At 40.4% G+C, this 24776-nt stretch overlaps 1 protein-coding gene across 1 annotated transcript in view; it reads right to left on the bottom strand.

Annotated features, from left to right (window-relative positions):
• pals2b (protein associated with LIN7 2, MAGUK p55 family member b) overlaps positions 1–18942 on the bottom strand; it is a 42314-nt gene extending 23372 nt beyond the window's left edge. Inside the window, exons 1-2 of the mRNA XM_055225543.1 lie at positions 18821–18942; positions 3173–3222 (exon numbers count right to left, since the gene is read on the bottom strand). The gene's annotated coding sequence lies outside the window, so the exon portion shown is untranslated. The remainder of the gene's footprint in view (positions 1–3172; positions 3223–18820) is intronic.
• Between the last annotated feature and the right edge of the window lie 5834 nt (positions 18943–24776).

The following is a 24776-nucleotide window of genomic DNA, read 5'->3' as shown; positions in this document are numbered from 1 at the left end:
TCCCGATCTAGGTTCGTGGGTCAGTCTGTAGCTCGCCATCTGGGAATGAAAACCTGGCCAATTCCCCTTTATATTATGAAATCGAATCTCATCCCTGATGTGGCATTTCCTCGATGGTGGGTACCGGCGTCGCATGCTCTTCGACCTGCCTCGCACCTGCCGGGTGTTCGCTGATTGGCCGCATCTAGTCACATGAGCGGGCATGTGAGATTTGTGAGGGACGCAGCGGAGGGGAATGAGAGAGAGAGAGGGAACTGATAGAATAGAATAGAATCTGCATTTTTCACCCGGGTTACAATGTATCAACAATAAATACATACACACACTGCGTTGTTCAACACTACCTGGCGCTCAAAGGAACCACATATTCACTCCTGCACCACCATTTGGTTATTGAAAGAGAAGACGTCAAAGTTAGTATGTACTTAAACATTAGACAAATCTTAAAAAACACTGTGTTTTTATTGTTGATCTGTGCGTTGGAGGTGGTGTCATGTTTCCTTTTACCTCTGTTATTAGTAGAGAGATTGACCATGTCTTTGTTTTCTCACAGCTGATGCCGATACTGATTGTTTAGAATCCAGAGCAAGGTATGGCCGATAAGCACTGCCGATATTTTTTGGGCCATTATGTAGGTCAGATTTGGATTATTTTCCCTTTTCAATTAAATTAACTACAAACTCACCCATAGCCCCCCCCCCCCCCCCTTTTTTTTTTTACCACAAACCTATTAGAGAGATGTGTAGTCATGTTTTGTACGGTTAGATTTAAGGCCGAAAGACAATGTTGGCCAACCGGTATATTGGTCCAGCTCTAGTTATTAGTGTACGTCCATAAGACAGGTGGGTATTTTGCTGGGATATATTAGGATTTTTTTATATAAGAATTTGAGTGTTTTAAAGTTGTTCTTAAATTATTACCTGTTTATTACCTATATTAACGTTCAGGCTAAATTGCTACAGATGCTAAGCCATTTACACTGTATAAAGAAGTGGACTAAAGGAGTGTGACGTCACCCATAGCGTTTGAATCCAGTCAAATGGAGCTCATCGAGGCTAGAGCAGTTATAGGAGCGAATCTGGATCAGAGTCCCATATTTGGAATTCTGACCGCGAGTGTCATAGCAACCAAGGACCCAATCCGGATGTTGAAGGTTTAGCAGGGAGCAGGTGCTTAGCAACAGTGTCAATTAAACCTGCTGTTAGTGGGGGCAACCTTGAGGAAAGAGCACACCTGATTTGTCTCTTATTAATGTTCATATCTTGAATTACCAACAAAATAGTGAAATAAAAACTAGGATCATGTAAACCAAGTTAATACAAACATTTTAAGACCAAATGATGAGGCTGACAGTCTTTGTGATTATGCTTTAAGTAGCCTTATATATAAACCTGTGAGAGATGTTTTCTTTGAGAGCATTTGGATAAATATGTTGACTGTTTTACTCTATCTCATCATTAGTAGAAGGCTGACCTTTTTCACGTAGCCGCAGAGTGCCTGTTGGTTTGTTCAATTTTGCATGTTTTTTTACAGTGTATGAGCGAGCATTGTGTTCTGCGTCCTGATTGGCTAAGGGATGTAGACCATTGTCCATCAGTCTCCTCCATGTCATGTCTTCTGTTCAGTAGAGAATTTACATAAATATTCGATCGCAGTGTGACTCTGAAGTACTGAAACCTGACAGTGATGACATTCATGACAGCGAGGAGCAGGATGATGCGGAGCCTAGGCCATGGACGAGTACTTTTCACACAGTACCAAGGCCATTATATGCCAGCAAGGGCTGGTTTGACAAATTTCAGAAATGCTTTGGACTTAAAAGTGTTTCTCTTAACAGAGGCATATGTGAACAACAAATTTAAAGTGATCATTGAGGAAGGAGGATATAATCTATGAAGGTTCGAACTTTGAAAGTGTATGAACAAGAGAGAGATGTGAGAAAATGTTAATGCCTGTGTGAGAAAAGTGTATAAAGTGTGTGGTGAGGGGTTTTACAGCCTTAAAACATATAGAATAATTATAAAAAATAAAGTGGACTACTTCGCAGATTTCGCCCATTGCAGGTTATTTTTAGATCGCTGTATATCATATTATCATTATTATATCATTGTGCATACCATTATTCATTTCTAATATTCTGTATTATTTTATTCTGTTTGCTTTGTTTACAGCAGGTTTCACATCTGGCATCTGCTGATATAAAAAAAAAAAAATTCTAATAAACTTGTAGATGGTAGTTTTAAAACACTGAGGAACACTGACTCATGGAAGAACATGGGATCTTTAGATATTTGTGGACAACAAAAGTTTTGTTTTCAGTTCTTTGCCTGTGGGCCAATATTGACTGAGGATCCTGACAATGGGATGAATGAAGCAAGAAGCACTCACCAGTTACTAGTGCAAGTCTTTACATAAGAAGTACAGAGAGGAGCAGGGGGGGTAGAAGGGAGAGTGGAGAGGGGGAGGTAAAAGAGAGAGGAGGTCTACTGACTCTCATCCACCCCTCTGGTCAAAAGGAGAGAGAATGAGGTTCATAGATGGGAAGAGTGAAATGCACACGTCTTGTGAGAGTGTAGTATGCATAAATCATAAGAACAAGGAGCATGAAACCAACTGTGTGTGTGTCTGCTTCTTAAAGCGCACTATAGGTTCTGTGTGTAGAGAGTGGTGGAAAACACCCAAGTACAACCCTGCCACACAGCCCCTCCCCCATGTCCCAGACAAGGATTTTAATTCGAAGTCAGTCCTGGATTATCCCTCTGTGGTCTGTCATATCCACAAACTCTGCAGATATGGAAGTGGAGCTGACATGATACAAAATTGCAAATAACAAAATTACAAAATACAAAATAAACATTGAGCAAGTGCCACCTTTTGTTTTTAACAATAAAGTATGTAATAGAAATGTGAATCTCTATCTTGGTTTTGCAATTGTTGAGTAGTTTGGGTTTATGGGCTTTAAAATATAATAATAAAATAAATAAATAAATAAAATATATTAAAGATGCATAATGTAACTTAATAACGTAACAGTTGTAGGGACTGTCGCCTGCCCGTCTCTATGGAGATGTTATTACTGTACCTGAAACGTTCCCCAGTATAGCATTATACTTATCTATCTCTATGGAGTCAAGCAGATGACATCACCAGGCTAAATTACAGGAGGTCTTACCTGAGCCAGTGGGTGGTCCAGACCTGTCCTAGAGACTGTTCATCCGGACACTGCACAGAAACAAAAACAGAAGATTTCATGAAATTATATAGTAGTTCTGTCTAACATTTATTTGGACGTATGCATATGTATTTATATCTAATTTATTTTGTAAGATTAGTAAATGTGTTAGATTTGAACAAAGTAAATAAGGGGTGGGGGGTGAACCTGATGGAAGGGTGGTGGCGGGTGGGGTTGTCTTATAGGGGTGAGAGGATGGAGCTCTGCTATTCTGCACAGTCAGGCTGACACACACACTAACACAGTGCTAAAAGACATGAGCCAGCAGACAGAAAACATGAGACAGCAGCTCCAGGACTCAGCCAGGGCTCAGCCAGGACTCACCCAGGACTCAGCCAGGACTCAGCCAGGACTCAGCCAGGACTCAGCCAGGACTCAGCCAGGACTCAGCCAGGACTCAGCCAGGACTCAGCCAGGACTCAGCCAGGACTCAGCCAGGACTCAGCCAGGACTCAGCCAGGACTCAGCCAGGACTCAGCCAGGACTCAGCCAGGACTCAGCCAGGACTCAGCCAGGACTCAGCCAGGACTCAGCCAGGACTCAGCCAGGACTCAGCCAGGACTCACCCAGGACTCACCCGAGACTCACCCGAGACTCACCCGAGACTCACCCGAGACTCACCCAAAGAGGGGTTGATGACCAGAGGAGAGCAGTGTTTAAGGGACTGGCTCACACACAAGCCCCTCATGATTTCACTATGCCACTGTACTCCCTGTAAGTACTGTTTACACTGGGACAAATGTCGGAGTGCCTAACCCCCATCCCCTCACTGTGGATAACTGTTGGTTATGTAATCTAAGGCTTTACAATATTTCCAAGGAACTAAGCAAGAGGAGGCCCTCCTCCAGTCCAAATCAGTCAGGTTTGTGGAGATGCAAGCCCACTCACAGTAAGGAGGTATTTCAGTACAATAAAAACTTTGTTTCAAAGCCTTCATCGTCAGATCTCAGCAGCTAAGCAGGGTTGGGCCTGGTTAGTATTTGGATGGGACACTGCTGGGGATACCAGGTGCCACAGTGGGGCCAGTGGCATTGTGCTCTAAGCAAGACACTTCACACACTTCACCTAGTATGAATGTGGTGAGTGTGAGTGTTGGTGGTGGGAGGGGGTGGGAGAGGTGCAGATTGGCTTCTGTCAGTTTGCCCCAGGGCAGCTGTGGTTACAGTCGTTTGCCATCACTGAGTGTGGAGTAAATGAATACACTGTAAAGTGCTTTGGGTGTCTTGAAAGGCACTGTATAAATCCACTGCATCATCAAAATAAAACATTTTAGTGTATTTTTCACAAAAAAGTTGCACACAGTGGCTTTAATTATTTGAGTCTCAAATTAAATGAAATTAATATTTTATGCACTGACAAAAGGCAGCGGTGCTCCACACACACTGCTGTCTGTTTCATTTTACAATGAAACTAACTGAGGAAATATCTACACCCTTTTCAGATATTTTTCGGGTAACAGCATTAGTACCTTCATAAATATGCCATCTTGACTGTGGTCTATCAGATTACTGAGGCTAAGGAAGCACCATCCCCCTGCACTCTGCTCCTCATGAAATGGACACACCTCAACGGTCAGATTGAATAATGATTCTGAAGGACTAAAAGACATGTCCTCCAGTCAGTTAGAAGGGAGCCAATGTCAGTGGGTTTTATTCTGTTTAAATGTTGCTACTCCTGTAGTTTAGACCTCTACAAACATGTTCTGAAATGTCCTTGTGTGTCAGATGTCCTCCCTGTTTGTGTCAGATGCCCTCCCTGTGTGTGTCAGACGCCCTCCCTGTGTGTCCATTGGTTCTTATTTTGTGTAAAAGCTGAATCAGTTCCAAATCTATTTCAAAGCTAATCATAAACAATAGAGCAAAATGTTATAGTTGCTACAAGCCCTTCTTTACAAAACTAAAAAGCATACAGAATGATTCTGCAGTCAGACGGAGCCTGGTCGATAGAAATGCGCACTTAACATTTGACCTTTTCAAAAGAGGAACAACCCAAAGACTGCATTGATCACATATTTATGAATTGCAAATATATTCTGGTGAAACCAGTCAATTCTTTGTAAGTACTTTCTGCACTAAAAAGGTCCTACATAAAATTAACTCTTGAGTCTTGAGCCTCCTCAAAAACATCCCTGGAGTTGTGTTTTGGTTCATTCACACATGTTTGAGTAACACTTTATTATTAATCTGTTTACATCTCTAAAGCTCAGAATGCCCTGTTCCACCTTGTGATGTCATGTAGTAGAAGTTTTCACATTAACAGCTATCTTTTACTTTTAGTTCAGTAGAGATTGGCATTTCTAGAACTGAAATTATCTAAATGATTATAGTGGAGATATATGGAGTTTAAAACCCACAGTGGAGAACTTGCAGTATTACCACATTACACTTCACAAGTGAAGCTATCAGCTTCCAAATATAGGTTCAGCCAATATCGTGGTTTGATATATAAATCGATGTAATAAGCCTATGTAACAGCAAATAGATTTATTATATAGTTGGCCTTGAAAGTCACAGAATATTTTAAATTTTATTTATACAAAGCTGTTCTGTAGTTAGTTGTAAATAGCAGCTACGCAACACACTCTGGAATTTCCCCACTGTGGGACTAATAAAGGCATATCTTATCTTATTTGAATCAGTTTTGTCTTTTATTTTTGTAAAGGAAGATCTATTGTGGTTGTATCTTCTATACAGTTATAAATCTGTGACACCCGTGGATCATTATGTTATAATTTTCACATTTTAAATTTGAATATTCATCTAAAATGAATCTTAATCAAAGAAACGTCTGATGTTACTGTGAACATCATCATAACAAAGAGCTGCGAAGTTATTGACCCCACCTATGGATAACTGCAGATCAGGCTAGCGAGTCAGATTTTTTTTTTCCCCCATTTGTACCAAAATGACTACATGACACTGCCAAATTCTGTGTTTCACTGATTAAGAAAATAAAACTGGAGGAGGTAAGTACAGAGCAGAGTACAGAGGTTATGCCTGTGGCAGTGAAAACAGGGGTAGATAAGCAATATGGCGCCTTGAAAATTTGCAATTAAAGATTATAACATGGTTAAAAGCACTGAAAAGTTAATTTTGTATAATAAGTCTGCTTTAAGGAAATAAATACCATTTTCAGTCTCTGCACTGGTTATCGGCTGATATCTGGAATCAGCACAGAGTCAAGTATTGAAATCAGAAACTGGATTGGTGGATCCCTGCTCCTTTCATCTGTGGAATAACCATTTGGAGTTTGCTGATTAACAAACCACAACCAGGACCAGTCACTAGATGCTTACCAGAACCACACAAGATCAGAAATCTTCATCTTAGCATTAGCGTAAATGTCAGTAGATGTACTTATTGTTTATACACCGAATGATTTATTCATCTATTTCACCATTTTACACAAACTGAATCAATATTACAAATGTCTTATTGTGTTTTGGCTCAGCTTTCACAGAAAATCCATACCAGCCCATATTAATCCAGTATCCATCATGAATAACACAATTATGTTTGTGCTTCGACAATCAGGAAGCAGTCAATGAGCTTCTGCTGTGATTAGATGGCACAGAGTCAGGGGGTGGAGTTTCAGTCAGATGACTGACAGGTCATGATTATAAGAGGATCAGAGCAAAAACATCCGGCCTCCATTAACACAACAGGCACAAGAGCACTGGGCTAAATAACATAAAACATATCCAAAAACGTACCTGAATTTTGTCATAATAAAATTTAGTAGTGCATTTAAAAAAATATATGATGTAACCAATTAAATTAAACAAATAAGTGGTCTGATGTAACATGTTATAAGTAAATCACAGTTCAAATATGGTTCAAAACAGCTGCTGTCTCTGGTGAAGTGTATGGAGTTAAAAACAAAGTTTAAAAACAAAGAGGAGCACTGCCTGGATGGGGAGGGCTTCACCTCATGACATCAGCGGGTGGAACAGAGCATTTGGAGCTGCAGGATTTCACCCTCGTCTGTGAACAAAATACATCTCTTCCTGGTATGTTTTATATTTATTTGTTTTAATGAAGAAACAACTTTAAACACTATAGGCCTCAAAATTTACATTTTACCCTACCCCCTACACACGCCCAATGTTTGTACTTTGTTTTATGTAGTTTAGAATGAACACAATGTTAAATAATAATCTGAATGTGCCATAGATTATAACCAGAAAAATACCAATATTATTCCAAAGTTCACATGCTGCACACATGTTTATATTTGCATAATTAGCATGTACAGTACACCCTAAATAACATTCACACTTCCAGGCTTGTGCAGGCTCCCAGACACGTGCACTCTCCCCACACCGTAAAGAAAAAAGGAGCTTTTAATTGTGCTCTTCCAGCAGCAGACAGCACTTTAACCCACTAATATGGATTTTTATATTTAAGTGCAGATACCAGGCCAGGGCTACTATGAGACTGTTTTCATGTATCCATCTTGTCAAAGTGACATAGCTGCTTGCTGATCAGGCAGGATTTTAACTTGGATGCACTTCCTGCTAATTGTGTCACATCATTACATTCATGTCATGTTAGAGTTGGAAACGTTCACTATTTCATAAAGAATGATGCAACAAACATCTGAGGAGTAATCGAAATGTAAAACATTCTAAGCAGAACAAAGTAGGTGCAATTATATGTACCAAGACTGGAGCTGAGGGCCACACATCTCCTGTCCCTCACCGTATACTAGGGCTGGGCGATATGACCAAAAAAACACAATCTCGAGCTTTTTGCACACAGTGGACAATTAACATTTTAATACATTTTTATAACTTTTAATCAAAAAAAGGGGGACGCTCTTACTGTCTTACTGTAACCCCTGCCACCTAGGGTTACCCTGATTTACTCAGCCCCCAACTGGTGAAATGCATAACCATGGGAACTAGAGGTGCTGGGGGGGCAATAACACCCCCTGCTGGAGGGTAAGGGAGCTGCAAGAAGGTCCTTTGGTTGCTGGATCTACTGTGAGATAAACTAGATCCATTCTTAACAGAGATAAGGTCAAAATAATGTAATTCTAAAAGTACACATTTTGTATGTAAATACAATTATGTTTTTACTTTATTGAATCGTTTTTGCAATAAAATGTTTGCCTGAAGGTTTAACTGTGGGTAAACTAAACCTGAGTGCCATATGTATATGTAAGTACACACACACTGTATATTTTATACTGTCAATAGCATTTTCTCAGCTGTAGTGTTCAGCCTTAGATATAACAGAGGATATATGTAGTCAGGTCGCCTCTGCCTCAGGCCTGTGCATCAGACTTAATGGGCTCTCATACATTTGTCATTGAGCGTTCTGCTGCCCCACGCCACTGCCCCTCTGACCCCACTACCCCCCAACCCCCACTGCAACCTTGCATGATGTGTGTGCTGTTGATGATATATATATATATATATATATATATATATATATATATATATATATATATATATATATATATATATATATATATATATATATATATATATATATATATATATATATATATATATATATATATATATATATATATATATATATATATATATATATATATAATATAAATAAAAAAATACTTTTCAAATAGTTCACTACCCTTATTGCTTTCTCTGCATTCCGTGTGAGGTACTACCAGTGAAGTCATGTTTACTGTCCCTCCTCTAATGCACGGTCCTTATTCTGCATCTCTGCTCTTCCTCTGCTCCTCCTCTGCTCCTCCTCTACCCCTGCTCTACCCCACAAACCCTCCTCTGTCCCTCCTCTACCCCTGCTCTACCCCAGGAACCCTCCTCTAGCCCTCATCCTCTTCTCTACCCCCTGACCCTTCTCTCTTCCTCTTCCCCTGCCCCTCCTATAGTCCCTCCTCTAACCCTCTACCCCCTCCTCTGCCCCTCCCGTGAGCCTGCAGTCCTGTGTATGTAGGTCAGTTGGCTGCTCTAAGAGGATTAAGCTGCACAAGATGGACATGCACCCATCATCACACCATTCACACAGATCTTTTCTAATATATCTATATCTATATACTATATTATATTATATTATATTCATCTGGTCTGATGTAACAGCGCACACACAGTGCAGGGAGGTTGGGGATATGAAACAGAAGGGTCATATGATAAACAGTTATGGCATTTGGAGTTGAGTTTACAGCTTGTGTCTGGCAATAGTCAAGAGATAGAATGAGGTGAAATATGTTATGCAATGCAGTAGAAATATACTTAAAAAGGCCCTTTACTGGATTCTTTTCCCCCTGTATTACACCTCTTGAGGTCAAAATATGTCTGCTGTGTACCACTAGCATGCTAAGTGCATGTTAGCATGCTAGTTGCTGCTAGCATTGCTGTGATGGCAAAACTCGTATAGACTCACTGCAGTAATAATTAGACCAATCAATTGATCCAACACTTTTGAAAATATCAGTCATCTGCTAATTTTTTCACATTTGTTAAACTTCTACTGGTTGTCCAAAAATGTGTTGTTTTTTAATTTACATTATTGTCACTACATTGTCAACACTTAACCTTTTACACCTCTCTCCTCTGCCTCTTCTCCTTTTTCTTCTCCTCTCTCCCTTTCTCCTCTCATCTGTCCTCCCCTCCTTCCTCGCTCTCACGCTCTTTCCTTTCTTTACTCTTTGCCCTTTCTCTTCCAATCTCACTCCTCTGTCTCTCACTCTCTTTCTCCCATTTCTTCTCATCTCTCTTACCCAACCTTTCCTCTCCACACACCTCTTACTTCTTCTATCTTTCTCATCTTCCCTTCCTTGCTTACTCCCTTTTCCTTTCTCACTCTCCTGTTTCTCCTCCTTTTTCTCCTCTTTCCTCTCTCCTTTTCCTGCTCTCCCTCTTCTTTCCCCATCTCCATGTCTCTTCCCTCTCTCAGTGTGAGTATATGATCTGTTCTTCAGTCTAAACAGTCCTTACAACATGCTAGTGGTTCCCTCCTTCTTCTTTAAGAACAAATGCACATGTACAACCACAGATTATGTAGAACGAGGGTGAGGTATTTTTCAGACATTATTGCATTGCACATTATTGCTGCAGTAAAAACAGACTGCTTTTATCAAGGTGACAAATGACGTCCACTGGAACATTGATGCTGGCAAAGTGTTGATCCTATTAGATCTAAGTGCTGCTTTTGACATTGTCGATGGGACCCTCTTACAGAGACTAGAGGACTGGGTGGGCATCTCTGGTACTGCACTAAACAGGTTCAAGTTCTATCTAGAAGACAGGGAGTACTTTTCTGAGATTGGAAACAGTGTTTCAGATCTGACAATTGGGGTGCCCCAGGGGTCAATCCTGGGAACCTTGACATGCTGCTGTTAGGTCAGTTAATACACAGCAATAATGTGTCCTACCACATCTATGCAGATGACACTCAGATCTATGTCTCACTGCAGCAGGTGAATATGGACCTGTGGATTCACTCTGCCACTGCATCCAACAGTGTGTGGATGCAAAACAACTTTTTATAGCTAAATTCAGACAAGACTGAAGTCATAGTCTTTGGCCCACGGAAACAAAGAGAAAGTGTCAGCAGTCACCTCCAGACACCTCCAGTCTCTCTCTAAAATTCAATAACATCTGCAGCTTTTTACCATCTAAAAACATTGCAAAAATCAAAGGTATACTGTCAAAACCAGACTTAACCAACTCCAGTATGTTAGACTTCTGTAACGATATCTCCAAACGAGCACTGAGACAGCTGCAGTACATCCAGAACACTACTGCTCAAGTCCTGAGTAAAACCAGGAAGTACGAGCACATAAGTCACCTGTACTCAGGTCTCTGGACTAGCTTCCCTTGTTCTGTTTGTGTACAATTCATGATAACAAATTTTGACGCGAAATATATCACTACAAATAAATATAACGATAAAAGATAATACTGAAACTACTTTATGCCACTGACACAGAGCAGGATAATCCCAGTAAACCTATATTTTTTACACAGTCTCATTTATAGGCAAGAGCTGCAACACAAACATCAGAATGATCAAATTATTAGCAAGAGAAGTTATTTATTTGACCCTCTGCAGCTCAAATCTTTCACATCACATAAAAATGGCCAAAATCTCCTCACTATTACAAAGGAACTGTACTCACGATAAATATTGAGCCCCAAAATATATTATCACAGCTTTGACATACTGAGTCGATATAGTCATTATCATGACAAGTCTCTCCATGGCCAAGCACCAAAGTACTTCTGCGACATGTTAGTGCCACATGAACCATCTCACACTCTGAGGACTTCAGGGACCGGCCTCCTGCTGGTGCCCAGAGTCATAGTGCGGGTGGAGCCACTCAGAAAATTCCTGTTTCAAGCGTTCTCAGACCGGCCGTTTACTGGGGTTCTGAATGCGACTGTTGGGTTCACACCAGCCTGAGTGCATCACTACGGAGCACATGCTCTTTTACGTCGACCTAACTAGTAGCAGTGTGACCTCAATGACCTTATTCTGTGAAGCACTTTGAATTACTTGTGTGCAAATTGTGCTAAACAAATAAACTTGCCTTCTCCAACTCTCTCTCCTCTCCCTCTCTCTCCTCTCTCAGCCCTTACAACATGCTCTGGCCTCGTTTGTCCTCCATGTCTGTGTGTGAATAATACAACAGCAGCAGGCTCTCCAGGGCCCCATGGATGTCCCGGCTCTGAGGGCACACCCGGATGAGTCAGGTTGGACAGGAAGCAGAGTGAACCCAGGTCAGCTGATCCTGGCACAGACAGGAAGTAGAGAAGGAACCCTCCCACTATCTTTGTTTAAATTGTCATTCTAAGCAACAAGAGCTATACGTTTTAACAAAAAGATGTCATTGTAATTTTTCATGGCAAGCACTGAGATTAGATTTTCAATAATAGGATTCTGTTCAAAGTAGTGCTGTCACGACACTAAAATTTCAAACTCAATTTCAATACTAAGGAATAGACTTGGTACTCAATATCGATTCCAATATAAACTTTTATACAGAATAAGACTGCATGGAGACGTAGGGAGGGCATCTGACACACAGGGACATTTCAGAACTTGTTTGTACAGATATAAACTACAGGGTTAGCAACATTTTACACAGGATAAGACAGAGGATTTTGTTGTTTGTGGAGAAAATTATGGTAAATCAAAAATTGCAGCCCTTGTGATTTGCTAACTGACTCCTGTGCACCGTCTCACTCTTGGTTCACTTTTATTAACACAGCGTTTCGGCCCCTCTGACGATGTGCGGGAGTCTTCTTAAAACCTTTCAATTAAATGCCACTCCTCCGACGCACCTGTCGCCCCGTCAGGTGTGCAGAGTCTACACAGATACTAACTGCACCCATTCAAATTGCGATTTTGATTCCACTGTGACTAATCTTGCAGCTTTATAAGTAAAAGAATAATAAGAGATGTAGAGATTCCAAACTAAGGTTATGTCATATTTTCACACACAACCCGCAGCAAAATTGGGACTAAACAAAACCTGGGCTAGACTAGGACTTAACAAGGACTAAAGCAGCATCAGACCTAGTCAACATCTGGACTAAACTGGGATCAAACAGGACCAAGTGTGAACGCAGCATTTGAGTCTCTATAATTTTAATTTAAATAAAGAAAAGTTGTAAAAACAAATATCATTTCATGTATAGCTGGAACTGACGATTATTTTAACAGTGCACTGGTCAGCGATTACTTTTTTGATTAGTGGACTAGTCAAACGACTATTTCTATTGTAAACTGAAACTTTTTAAATACATTAGCAACTAAATAAAAGCTGAAATATGGAGACTGAAGGCTTCTACACGCAATATTTATGAAAAAAGTGTATTGATGAAATCAGAAATTGTTTATCATTTGACATTTGCATTTAATAATGGCACTGTCTTTGTTATAAAAAGGTCTTGTGGTATGTGCTTTAGTATGTTTTGTCCAAATTAAAATTACGTTAAATTACGATTATTAAAGAAGCCAAATTCTGAAAAAAAATTGACTTTTTGGAGCTTTCTACCATGTTATAATGTTCCATCATCAGAAATATGCCTGAAGAGGTATTTGATGTCATCCATTCATGTTTGAGTATTTTAGTGATCTCTCTTGGACACTATTCGACCCCTCCTTAGAGTTAGCAGTACGATTCTGTCTAAAGCTAAGCCGACAATCCTACGTCACCCATGCTCCCACATGACAATTTTCCATAAATACAAAAACATGATACAAATCTGTACACAGCAACTTAACAAACCTGATGTGCAGTAGTTTCATTAGCTCTCTGAAGGGGGAGTGACTTAACGCAGACAGAGCATCAAAAAATGAAATCAAACTTATTTAACATGTTAAAATGTTTGCAAAGCTCTGATCTTGTCCATTTACAAAAACAAGTATCATTAATCTCAATTTCTGAAGAGCAAATATTAAGCCAGGCTCTCCACTTGTGCCACACCACCCGATCCAAGAGACCCAAACAAATCTGGACTTTAGTCTCTACGCTCACACGTACAGAGAAGTCAGAGTAAACTAAACAACCACATTCAAATCGTCTTTGCCCCAAAGCCTGTCAGACCACTCCTGTCCCAGTCTACAGCAGGTCAAAGAACCCAATGGGAGCGATCGGAGGCTACGAGACGTTCAGGGGGTCTATTGATTTAACATTAACACTAAACTTTGCAACTCTAATTAGTTATAAAAAATGACATACATAGAGACACACTGTAGTTTGTCAAGACTCAGGACACTCCACGAGGCAAAACAAAGTAATTATATGGAGCTTATGAAAGATTTGGAGTTACCTGAAACTAAAAGATGAACAGTTTGTGAGGAATAAACTAAACCTGCTTGGCGCCGGTAATCACAGGTCTGAGCCAATACACAGAAATCCTCACAGAGCTGCATTTATGTCATTACACCAGGTCTTTGTTGTGTATTATTATGGTATTTACTGACTGTGTGGTACGAGGACATGAGGCTGAGAAAGGTTGTCCTAAATCTCCTACCAACCTGAAGGTGAATGGTTCAAACCCTCCTCAGATTAGTGCAAATTAGTAGCGTTGTTGTGACCTTGGGCAAGACACTGGTGTATGAATGAGCGTGTGTTAGTGTGTGGGCATTAACCCTGGAAACAATGTGCCATTTTTACAGCAGTGTCTTACATATTTACCATTAGGGATGCACTGATCTGATGCTGGTATTGGATATTTGCGCCAATACTAAAAACTTTGCCTGACGAGATATTGGCATCAAAATACCGGTTCAGCCGATATAATGGTCACAGATATAAACTGATGTAATAAGACTTATTTACTGGTCATAGTTGGCCTAGAAAGTCTCATAAAGGTTGAATTTTCATTTACATAGAGCTGTTCTGTAGTTACTCATTTTGATCAGTTTGGTAAGAAAATAAAAGCCGTTTTCAGTCTCTGTGCTGATATTAGCTAATATTGAATATTGGCAGATACTTAAAGCCATAGTACCCAAACTGAAAAAGCTGGATCGGTGCATCATTATTCATCATGTTATAGTCTAGCTGACTAAATGAGTAAACAGACAAATTTTGAAACATGAAGAGAACAAGGGTTGGTGTAGTCACATATTTAGTATCCTAAAAAGTCAAGCAACATCTCTGCCTCACAGCAAGAAGGGATGTTTCTGTGGACTTCAGTAGGACTGTACACTAAAGAATGTCGTACTGATCTAAATACATGTCATAAGCATTTATTACATTAATCAACGTGAAGCTCTGGAATTAGGCTTCACCAATAGATGCCGTCTATGTTACCGCGAACTGATAGGCTTTGGTCTGACAGAAGAAGCCACAGAGCACAGGTGAGCCTGAAAAAGGCCAGGGGAGGGGCCAGGTGAGGAGAGGTGGGAGGGGCCAGGCGAGGGGGGAGTGGGGAACAGGTTTCACATCTGCCATCTACTGGCAACAAAAAATCTAATAAATTTACAGAAAGCAGATAGCTTTAAAGCGTATGTGGCACACAAAAAAACTCTCTCTCCTCTTCCGTCTTTCTTTCTCTCTCTCTCTCTCTCTCTCCTCACTCCCTCCTTCCCTCTGTCTCTCCCCTCTCCCCCTCTCTTTCTCTCTCTCCCCTCTTCCCCCTCTTTCTCTCTCTCTCTCTTTTTCTCTCCCTCTCCAATGTAACCTGAGCTCTCCTGGCTGCAGACTCTCACAAATGTGATCAGACATGCACTTGTTAGGACGATGTAGTGAGGACACAGTACTGGGGACATTTATGAGGGACATTATTGCTGAAGACAGGAGGCTGAATGGAAATCAGTGGTGTCTGGCTCTGGCATGTCCTCACACAGATTATAGTAGTACTACACAGGACAAATCAGTACATTTACAAATACAGGAAGTAGCTCTGACTCCTAACAGAATCTCTCTACTTCTGTCATCAACAGAGAAAACTCCACACCAGGAAGACTTTTTGGCCCTTGTTAACATTATGGTTTCTAGGTAACATACCTCTATGTATATCATATCTGCTGCCAGAAGTCAAATTATAAACTTCATCAAAATTTAGAATTTAGAAGTTTACAATCAGAGAGACAGGGTGAAGAATGAGGAGAGACATTCAAGAAAATGTGTAAACACAGAGCCTATTATGTGTGAGACCAAACAGCCGTTCTGTAGCAGAAAATCCTTGAAGTGGATGTTAAAATGTGTTGGATTTGAAAATGTACTATCTACAAATGTTAAACCTTTAAACGACTGTATGTATCCTGCGCTGTTACAGTTTGAAACAATGTATTGCAATCACCTGTGTTCCCAGAGCCTTAACCTGCAGATAAAGGACACATACAAGATATTCTCATTCTCAGTTTATGGACAGGCCTCATGTGAAAACTTAGAACTTCCAGAATTCACTCACTGAGCTGCAGAGGCTGCACTAGCACTGATTCATGATCGGTTGCAGGTGCTGGGGTTTAGGTAAAACACCAAATTATTTTGTAATTAAGAATAAACCAGCATTACAATTGTTACCAGTTATCATCAGTAAGAGCTATATTTGATTTGAACATACATACAGTTTCTTTAATGTCAACAATAAGTTGCATTCACATTTTAGTTTTTATTTTTAATTTGATGATGTCATCATTTCAGATAGAGGGCAGGGGTCACAAATGTTGAATATTATCATAATTTGTTTGGGATTGGCTCCACACTTGTGCTTGAACTATAGTGAAAAAAGTAGTTACACTGACAGAAAAGACACTGAACTTTGTGCAAGTTTTTGTTTTATGTGGGTAGTCTCAGTAATTACAGGGATGTTCTGCAATCTGGCAGAAAATTTCACTATAGAATTCTAACAAGTCCAGAGTTTTTAAAATACAGGAACATTGCTATAAATTATGATTAGATTATGTAATATCTGGATCTCTGCCAAAGCTCTATAGAAGAGAGAGATCCCAAATGGAGAGCCAGGGAGACACAGACATCGAGAGGTGTGGAATATTTTTGAATGAGTGTGGAATTTTGCCTTGGCTTGTGAAATACACGATGAGAAGGAGGACTCAGCCGGGACTCAGCCGGGACTCAGCCGGGACTCAGCCGGGACTCAGCCGGGACTCAGCCGGGACTCAGCCGGGACTCAGCCGGGACTCAGCCGGGACTCAGCCGGGACTCAGCCGGGACTCAGCCGGGACTCAGCCGGGACTCAGCCGGGACTCAGCCGGGACTCAGCCGGGACTCAGGACTAAGCCAGTGCTGAACCAGTGCTGAATGATGGCTAAACCAGGGATAAATCGGGTCTAACCCAGGACTAAACCAGGGCCAGAAGGACTGGACCAGGACTGAACCAGGACCAATCCAAGACTGAACAATGAAACAGAACTGTGTTATGACTAAACTGTTCTTGGTAGCAGAGAGGTTAACATTCACCTTTCAGTGAGCCATAGAGAATAAATAAACGGTTGTCAAACTGGTTAATATTTGGCCTAAAGTTAGAACCCCAGGCACAATATATCAACAAATCATTTCAACTGTGTTATTTCTAAGAAAAACTAGAGCAACCCTGAAGCTGATCTCAGTCCTGTTCTGTACCTGACATTTAACTGCCACTGCTCCTGTCTGCTCCTGTCTGCTCCTGTCTGCTCCTGTCTGCTCCTCAGAGGTATCAATACTAAAAAAGTTACATTCACAGGACAGAATTTAACCTTTCCTGAATATCTTTAGAATGATGTCGAGCTGTATCAGATCAAGTATACACCCATGGACCACTGTGGAGCCTTCTGGACACTGAGGGATTACACAGATATAAGGTCACATGGGAATAGAAAAGAAGTACTGTGATTTAATGTTGAAAATCACTTTCTATTGTCTAAATAAAAAGTGTTTTGTTTTGTTTTTATTATCATCATGATATAAAAATCAATACTGAGTATTGAGTCTATTCCTCAGTATCAAAATTGAGTTTGAAATGTGAAATGAGTCATGACAACACATCTATTACTAATACATTTTTAAATGCAATTTAGAATGGGAACTGTAAAGAACTTTAGGCTACGCCTGCATTTTTACATTTATAACACTCACCACAGTTATTTCACACAAAACTTTTTCTGGTTAAAAAAGGAATATTGAGTAATATTACTTTGAATAAAGAAATATTTTTATTGAAGTACTGTTCTAAGTACAGTACTGTTGCTTGAGTGAAAGTTGTGCTTCCTCTTCCCACTGAGTCTAAAAGTAGTAAGTCTACAAAAGCTTTGTGTTGACAATATGAAATGATTTGAACATTTGTGTTTCTTGCAGCGCTCCTTCCAATATGATTTAGTTTGTCTCATTTTTGTGTCTATAAATACCAGATTTTGTGCAGTATTTAATGTTTGTTTGTTTTTGGGTTTTTTTTTTTAAATTACATTCACTTCAAAATCAAAGTATAAATTCAATGTTTGCCCCGATAGTTATTTTTTAAATGACTCTTATTTGAGTAGATAGTTTCCTCATATACTTTTTTACTCTAATTTGAGTAACTTTTTTTTGACTATTACTTTGTACTTCTACTTGAGTAATATTATTTTGAAGTAGCGTTACTCTTACTTGAGTACAATTTCTGTCTACTCTGCCCACCAATACCCTTAACCCAGAAACGCCTGTCCCTTTAAATTGTACCCATAAAAGTTTAATCTAGTTTGAGCCAAATCATGTCTCCTCCAGCGCTGCCCGGTACCCAGCCACCCGTCACCCCTGGCGCACGGTGTCCATCCACACGTCCGAACTGTACCTGTGCCAAATACGCACAAACCAGACGCTACAACTCTCACGCCAATCTCAACATCCCAACACACGTGCGGCCATTTTTTGTCAGCAACCACTCTTTGGCTCTGGCGTGCGCTCAAGAGCCATCCTACTTCCCTCTCTCTGCCCTCGTGATAAATAAACGCGGTAAAATTTGATTAAAAGCGCGCGTAAAAGTGCCAAAAAATCTGGAAAACGCGATCCACGGATGACCACGGGTGTCACGGGTAAATACGTCCTCCTGTCAAACTCGCACTACAGATGAGTGCTTTTGTGTCGCGTCCGGAGCGAGCGAGCGGCGCACGGACATGGATGGCTGCTGCTGCCCGGAGGAGAGTGAGGGGGATCCGGGAAGCTTACCTGAGAGAAGCAAGATGCGGGAGTTAGCGCTCGGTTTCGCTGTGTGTTGTTGTCGCCGCTCGTTGGACGTTCAAACCCCCCTGGCTGTGTCGGTCCCGGGTCCCGAGGCAGACTACCGCACGAAGACCTGCCAATCAGAGACACAAGGCCCGCCCCCGGACTCGTACGTCACAGAGGAAGGACCAATAGGAGGGCGGGGTTGGTCTTCCCTTCAGCGCATTCGGGACATGAGGTTTGGAGGGTTTATTTTTGTGAAAAAGTAAACAACATCCGAATTTTTTGAGACCAGAGGGGAGAATGAGAGGGCATCTGACACATAGTAATGGGACAATGGCAAAGCATCTGACAAATGGATACAGGACACATGGATTGGAGGATATTTGACACACAGGGACGGATGAGAATGAAAGGGCATCTGACATACAGGGACACAGGAGGATGGGTGGGCATCTGGCAAAAAGGTACAGGAAAATGTAAAGGCATCTGGCTCAGAGGAATATAGGAGGATGGGAGGGCACGTGACATTGGGATACAGGAGATTGGTGCACAATGATATAGAAGAATGGAAGGCATCTGACGCTGGGATATAGCCATAGATGGGAGGGCATCTGACACACAGGCATACAAGAGGATGGGAGGGCACCTGACAGCTCTTCAACTTCATTTTCACATCAGTAGTGTCCGCCACTAGAGGGAGCTGTTAACCGTGTTTCCGTCTGCTCCACTGTCTCCGCGGAGTAACCGGTTCTGACAGGTGCTGATTAAAATCATGTTATATAATGAGGGCAGGGAAACTAAAGCTCATTCTGGAACTTTACCTGAGGCAGAAGCTTCAGGTAAACTAATAAACTAATAAAACTTCTTTTTATTAATCATAGTCACATTATATTATTGCTCAACAGTTATTTGGACATTTTGGAAGAGGGTTTATATACAGGAGATGGTTTTGAAAAATGTATGTTGCCCAAACAGCACTCAGGTTTAACATAGGCCTACATGTGTCCAAACAGCACTCAAGTTTAACATAGACCTACATGTGTCCAAACAGTACTCAGGTTTAACATAGACCTACATGTGTCCAAACAGTACTCAGGTTTATCATAGACCTACATGTGTCCAAACAGTACTCAGGTTTAACATAGGCCTACATGTGTCCAAACAGTACTCAGGTTTAACATAGGCCTACATGTGTCCAAACAGCACTCAAGTTTAACATAGACCTACATGTGTCCAAACAGCACTCAGGTTTAACATAGTCCTACATGTGTCCAAACAGCACTCAGGTTTAACATAGTCCTACATGTGTCCAAACAGCACTCAGGTTTAACATAGTCCTACATGTGTCCAAACAGTACTCAGGTTTAACATAGTCCTACATGTGTCCAAACAGTACTCAAGTTTAACATAGACCTACATGTGTCCAAACAGCACTCAGGTTTAACATAGACCTACATGTGTCCAAACAGTACTCAGGTTTAACATAGTCCTACATGTGTCCAAACAGTACTCAGGTTTAACATAGTCCTACATGTGTCCAAACAGTACTCAGGTTTAACATAGTCCTACATGTGTCCAAACAGTACTCAGGTTTAACATAGTCCTACATGTGTCCAAACAGTACTCAGGTTTAACATAGTCCTACATGTGTCCAAACAGTACTCAGGTTTAACATAGTCCTACATGTGTCCAAACAGTACTCAGGTTTAACATAGTCCTACATGTGTCCAAACAGTACTCAGGTTTAACATAGTCCTACATGTGTCCAAACAGTACTCAGGTTTCACATAGTCCTACATGTGTCCAAACAGTACTCAGGTTTAACATAGTCCTACATGTGTCCAAACAGCACTCAGGTTTAACATAGACCTACATGTGTCCAAACAGTACTCAGGTTTAACATAGTCCTACATGTGTCCAAACAGCACTCAAGTTTAACATAGTCCTACATGTGCCCAAACAAATCGCAGTGTATCTTACAGGTAGATCAAGAAACAGCGTGTCCAGAGCTGAAACTTGTATTCACCACAAACATAAACTCTCCACTGCAGGATCTTTACAGTGTCTCAAAGTCAAAGTGTTGTGCCTAATAATAAATCCACACCCTGTAACAGTCTGCAGTGGCTGTGAAAAGTTGAAGCAAAACAGATAATATGAACTAAAGTCCTGCTTCTTGGCCCGGGAAAAGCATAATCCACAAATAAATGTGTTGTAGTAAATATTCATTGTGAAGCAGGGACGTGTACAGACATTTTGAGGGGTAGGTGCTCAACCAAGGAAACAGGGCACTTTCCATATCACTTAAAATGAACTTGTCCACAGGTTTTAAACGTAATAAAACCGTAATAAAACATTATTTTGCTTCTTTAGAGATTACTTTTAAGCGTGTGCCTGTTGAGGTTTAGCTGCAAAACTGTGTATATGTGTATGAGCTGAGAGACCAACAACTAGCGTCCCTCCCCCAGAAGCTTTTGATAAATAAATAAATGTAATTTCCTGTAACCTGGGATGTTTTAGGTGAAGAAATCTTTTAGCAAGATTTTTTTTTTAGCTGTCTGATACAGAACAATGGGATATAAACTCATTGTTCTACGTCTCTTCAAGATTCAAAACATGCAAATGCTTATTAGACTATATCAACTGGTCTACTTTTATGCCACACTTGTCATTAACTTCCATTTTAGAAAGACTGATCACTTGTTTCTCTGTGGAGCTCCAGCCCTCTGATTTGGCGTCATGTGCTGTTAAGGTTAAGACACACGTGGAGTCTGAAGCTGAGAAAGACAGACGCACCTGAGTGAGTGAGAGGCAGAAGAGCGGGGAGAGAAGAAAGAGTGACATTATTTTATTGTTGAGTGTTTAAAACAACTTTTACACATCTGCTGTCATCATGGGACACATACTCTGCCAAAATCCTCCTCTTCCTCGGTCCGGTAAAAGCATAAAGATGCAGCCGAGTCTGCCTGAAGTTCGCCATAATCCTTCCTTCATTTCTCACTCTAAGTCCATCCCTGGTATCCCCGTCAGTCCGCCTCTGTCCAAGGACTAAACAGATTTGGGGTACATTCATACATCTTTGTCTGGTCCTGGTTTGAACCCAATTCGAGTCCTGATGTAGGCTTGGTTTGGCCCTAATCTAGTCTTGGGTTATTCTGTATTTAGACAGCTAGTTAAGAATCCAGACCCACACACTATTAGCCAGGATCTAAACCAGGACTAATCAAGGATTTAGAATAGGACCAGCACTTTTTCAACACTAAAACTGTATTAAAATGGTTCATCATGAAATAAGATTCATTTCTGTGTAAAATAGGATTAAACACATAAACTCCTCCCACAACCATATTTCAAACTGAGCAGTAGTTGGAGGACTAAAGGGGAGAGTGAGGGGGGAGGAGGGCTGAGGGCTGGAGGACTAAAAGTGTGATTGGTCTAACATTTCAAACTCTGCCGCTGAAGTAATTACAAACAAGTGGATTTAATTAGGGCAGTCTTGCGTGATGTCAACAACTACTGAAAATCACAGAGGCCACTGAAGCCTGCACAAATTTAGACTTTTTTGTCCAAAAAGCTTTAAATGTACCTAGTTTACACTAAAGTTGACTAGGAACAATGGATAACACCAGTTCAGTAGTGGAAAAAAGTGATGGTTTAGTGTGTATTTCCACTTTAAACCCTGGATCTTGATGTTGAGGCACAGGTCGAGCGTGTTTACTGCTTTTCCCCACAAGAGGGAGCTGTTTCATTGTGGATCGTCTCCTCACCTCGTGCTGGACCATCTCGGACCTGATGAACACGGCCTGTACTTTTAACTAAGGTCATGTGACATTGACTGAGGAGGAGTGGACTGTTTAACCTTCTCTGCTGGGGTGGTTGGTTTATAGTTGCTAGGTGCAGTGGTGGAAGTACAAGTGCTGTGTTTAAGTTGAATTTTTAGGCATCTGTACTTTTTAAGGTACATTTTACAGTAGATACCTTTTACTTTTACTTCACCACATTTGAGAGCAGTATCTGTACTTTCTACTCCACTACATTTTTTTAACTGGACTAAAAAGTAAAAAACACTTTTCATATAATCTGAGGGGCTATTTTTGTATATAATTGATTTGTATTGCTACTGCGGACTAGTCATGTATCATTTTTTAATCACTACATTTAACACTTAAACACACTTGTGTGAAATACTCTAACTTTTTACTCTTAAAGGGCTAATGGATAATTAAATACTTTTAGTTAAGTCTCGTTTTTCTTGTGATACTTTTCACTTTTTTTACTTTTTACCATTGTGTCTGTAATTTTATTTAAGTAACAAAACTGAGTACTTCATCCACCACTGCACAGCATATATTCTACCAGGAGGATCACATTTCCTTTCATTCTGGCCTCCTCAGCCTCTCCTCTTCCTTCTCCTCTTTTTATTTGAGTACAATTTCGCTAGAGGTAACAGTGCTCTTACTTTGGTAAAGGTTGTGGTTTCTCTTCTCACTGTGAGTAAGTCTACGAGTCACAGAAGCTTTATGTTAACAATATGAAATGATTTGAACGTTTGTTTCTTGCAGCGCTCCTTCAGATATGATTTAGTCTTATTTTTGCGTCTGTCCTTTGAAAAGACCAGTCTGTGCATTATTTCATATTATTTGTCTGTCATGACATTATCTCATAGATCATAAGTCAAATACATCTCTCTGACTGTTTATTTGTCATTTCAAAAATATGTTTCTCCAAATACTATTTATTTCACTTGAATAATTATTTGGGAGACTACTTTTACATCTTTGAGTAAAATGATTTTAAAGTCACATTATTCTTCTTGAATGCTCATTTTGGTTGCTTCATTCAATATTCACTGCACCTCTGTCAGTGTCTGTTTAGATGTTTGTAGAATGTCATTTTAAAGGAACTGTGCATAGCCTGCAGTTCGTAAATAAATAAATACATACATACATAAATACATAAATAAATAAATACAGAGTCTTAACCTGCAGACAGAGGACACATACAAGTGTTTCTCATTCTCAGTTTATGGACAGGCCTCATGTGAATCTCAGAACCTCCAGAATTCACTCACTGAGCTCCAGAGGCTGCACTAGCACTGATTAATGATTGGCTGCAGGAGCTGGGTTTGCAGTAGTGACGTAGTGACCATTAAGACCAGAGAGAGTCCTTTTAAATTTAAACCAGCTGGATTTCAGCAGTGAAACTGGAAACCCAAATGAGAAACTCATGTGAGATTCTGCTTTCTGATTGGATGGACAAATTCTAACATAAAAGGGTATTTACTGCTAACACATAACATATTTGGGTAACCATGTTACATTTATATTATTTTGAAAATGCAATATACACTGAAAACAACATAGTAAAATGTTTTGTAACTTTTATTTTTGACGCTCTGACATTTTGAGTCTTCCCTCCCTTTGCTCCCTGTTCTAGGTCACTCCCAATTCAAAGTGCACATCACAACACAGTCAGCGTGCATCCCACCAATGAAACTATTGCACACCACATCAGGTATGTGAAGTTGTAGTATACTGTTTTGTATCCTGCTTTTGTATGTAAACCGTAAGGAACGAATAGGGCCCAGGAGAGATTGCTTAAACACTCAAACATGCCTGGAGGACGTCTAAAACCTCCTCAGGCCTCCTCTTTTTGATGAAGGAACAATGTTAGAATGTGGTAGAAAGCTCCAAAAAGTGCATAATACCCCCTCTTTAGTCTATGATCACATGTCTTCGTTCTCAAGCCAATTATCCAATCAGAAAGCAGAATGAGCTCCTGACTTTGGGTTGCCTGATCCTATGGCTAAAACCACTTTGTAATGAACCCAAAAGGGCTCTGTATGATGTGATGTGTCCTAGGTTCAAGTGTGATTGTATCTACAGTTTTGAAGCCACTAAAAGCACATTTTACATTTTAATGGTTGTAAAACTAGTGAGTGACACACACAGGAGCGATATTG

The sequence above is a fragment of the Periophthalmus magnuspinnatus genome, chromosome 11 (genome assembly GCF_009829125.3).
Source record: "Periophthalmus magnuspinnatus isolate fPerMag1 chromosome 11, fPerMag1.2.pri, whole genome shotgun sequence".
In the NCBI taxonomy this organism is placed as follows: Eukaryota; Metazoa; Chordata; class Actinopteri; order Gobiiformes; family Gobiidae; genus Periophthalmus; species Periophthalmus magnuspinnatus.
Note: the sequence above shows the minus strand (reverse complement) of the source record. Positions and strands in the feature narration are given on the sequence as shown.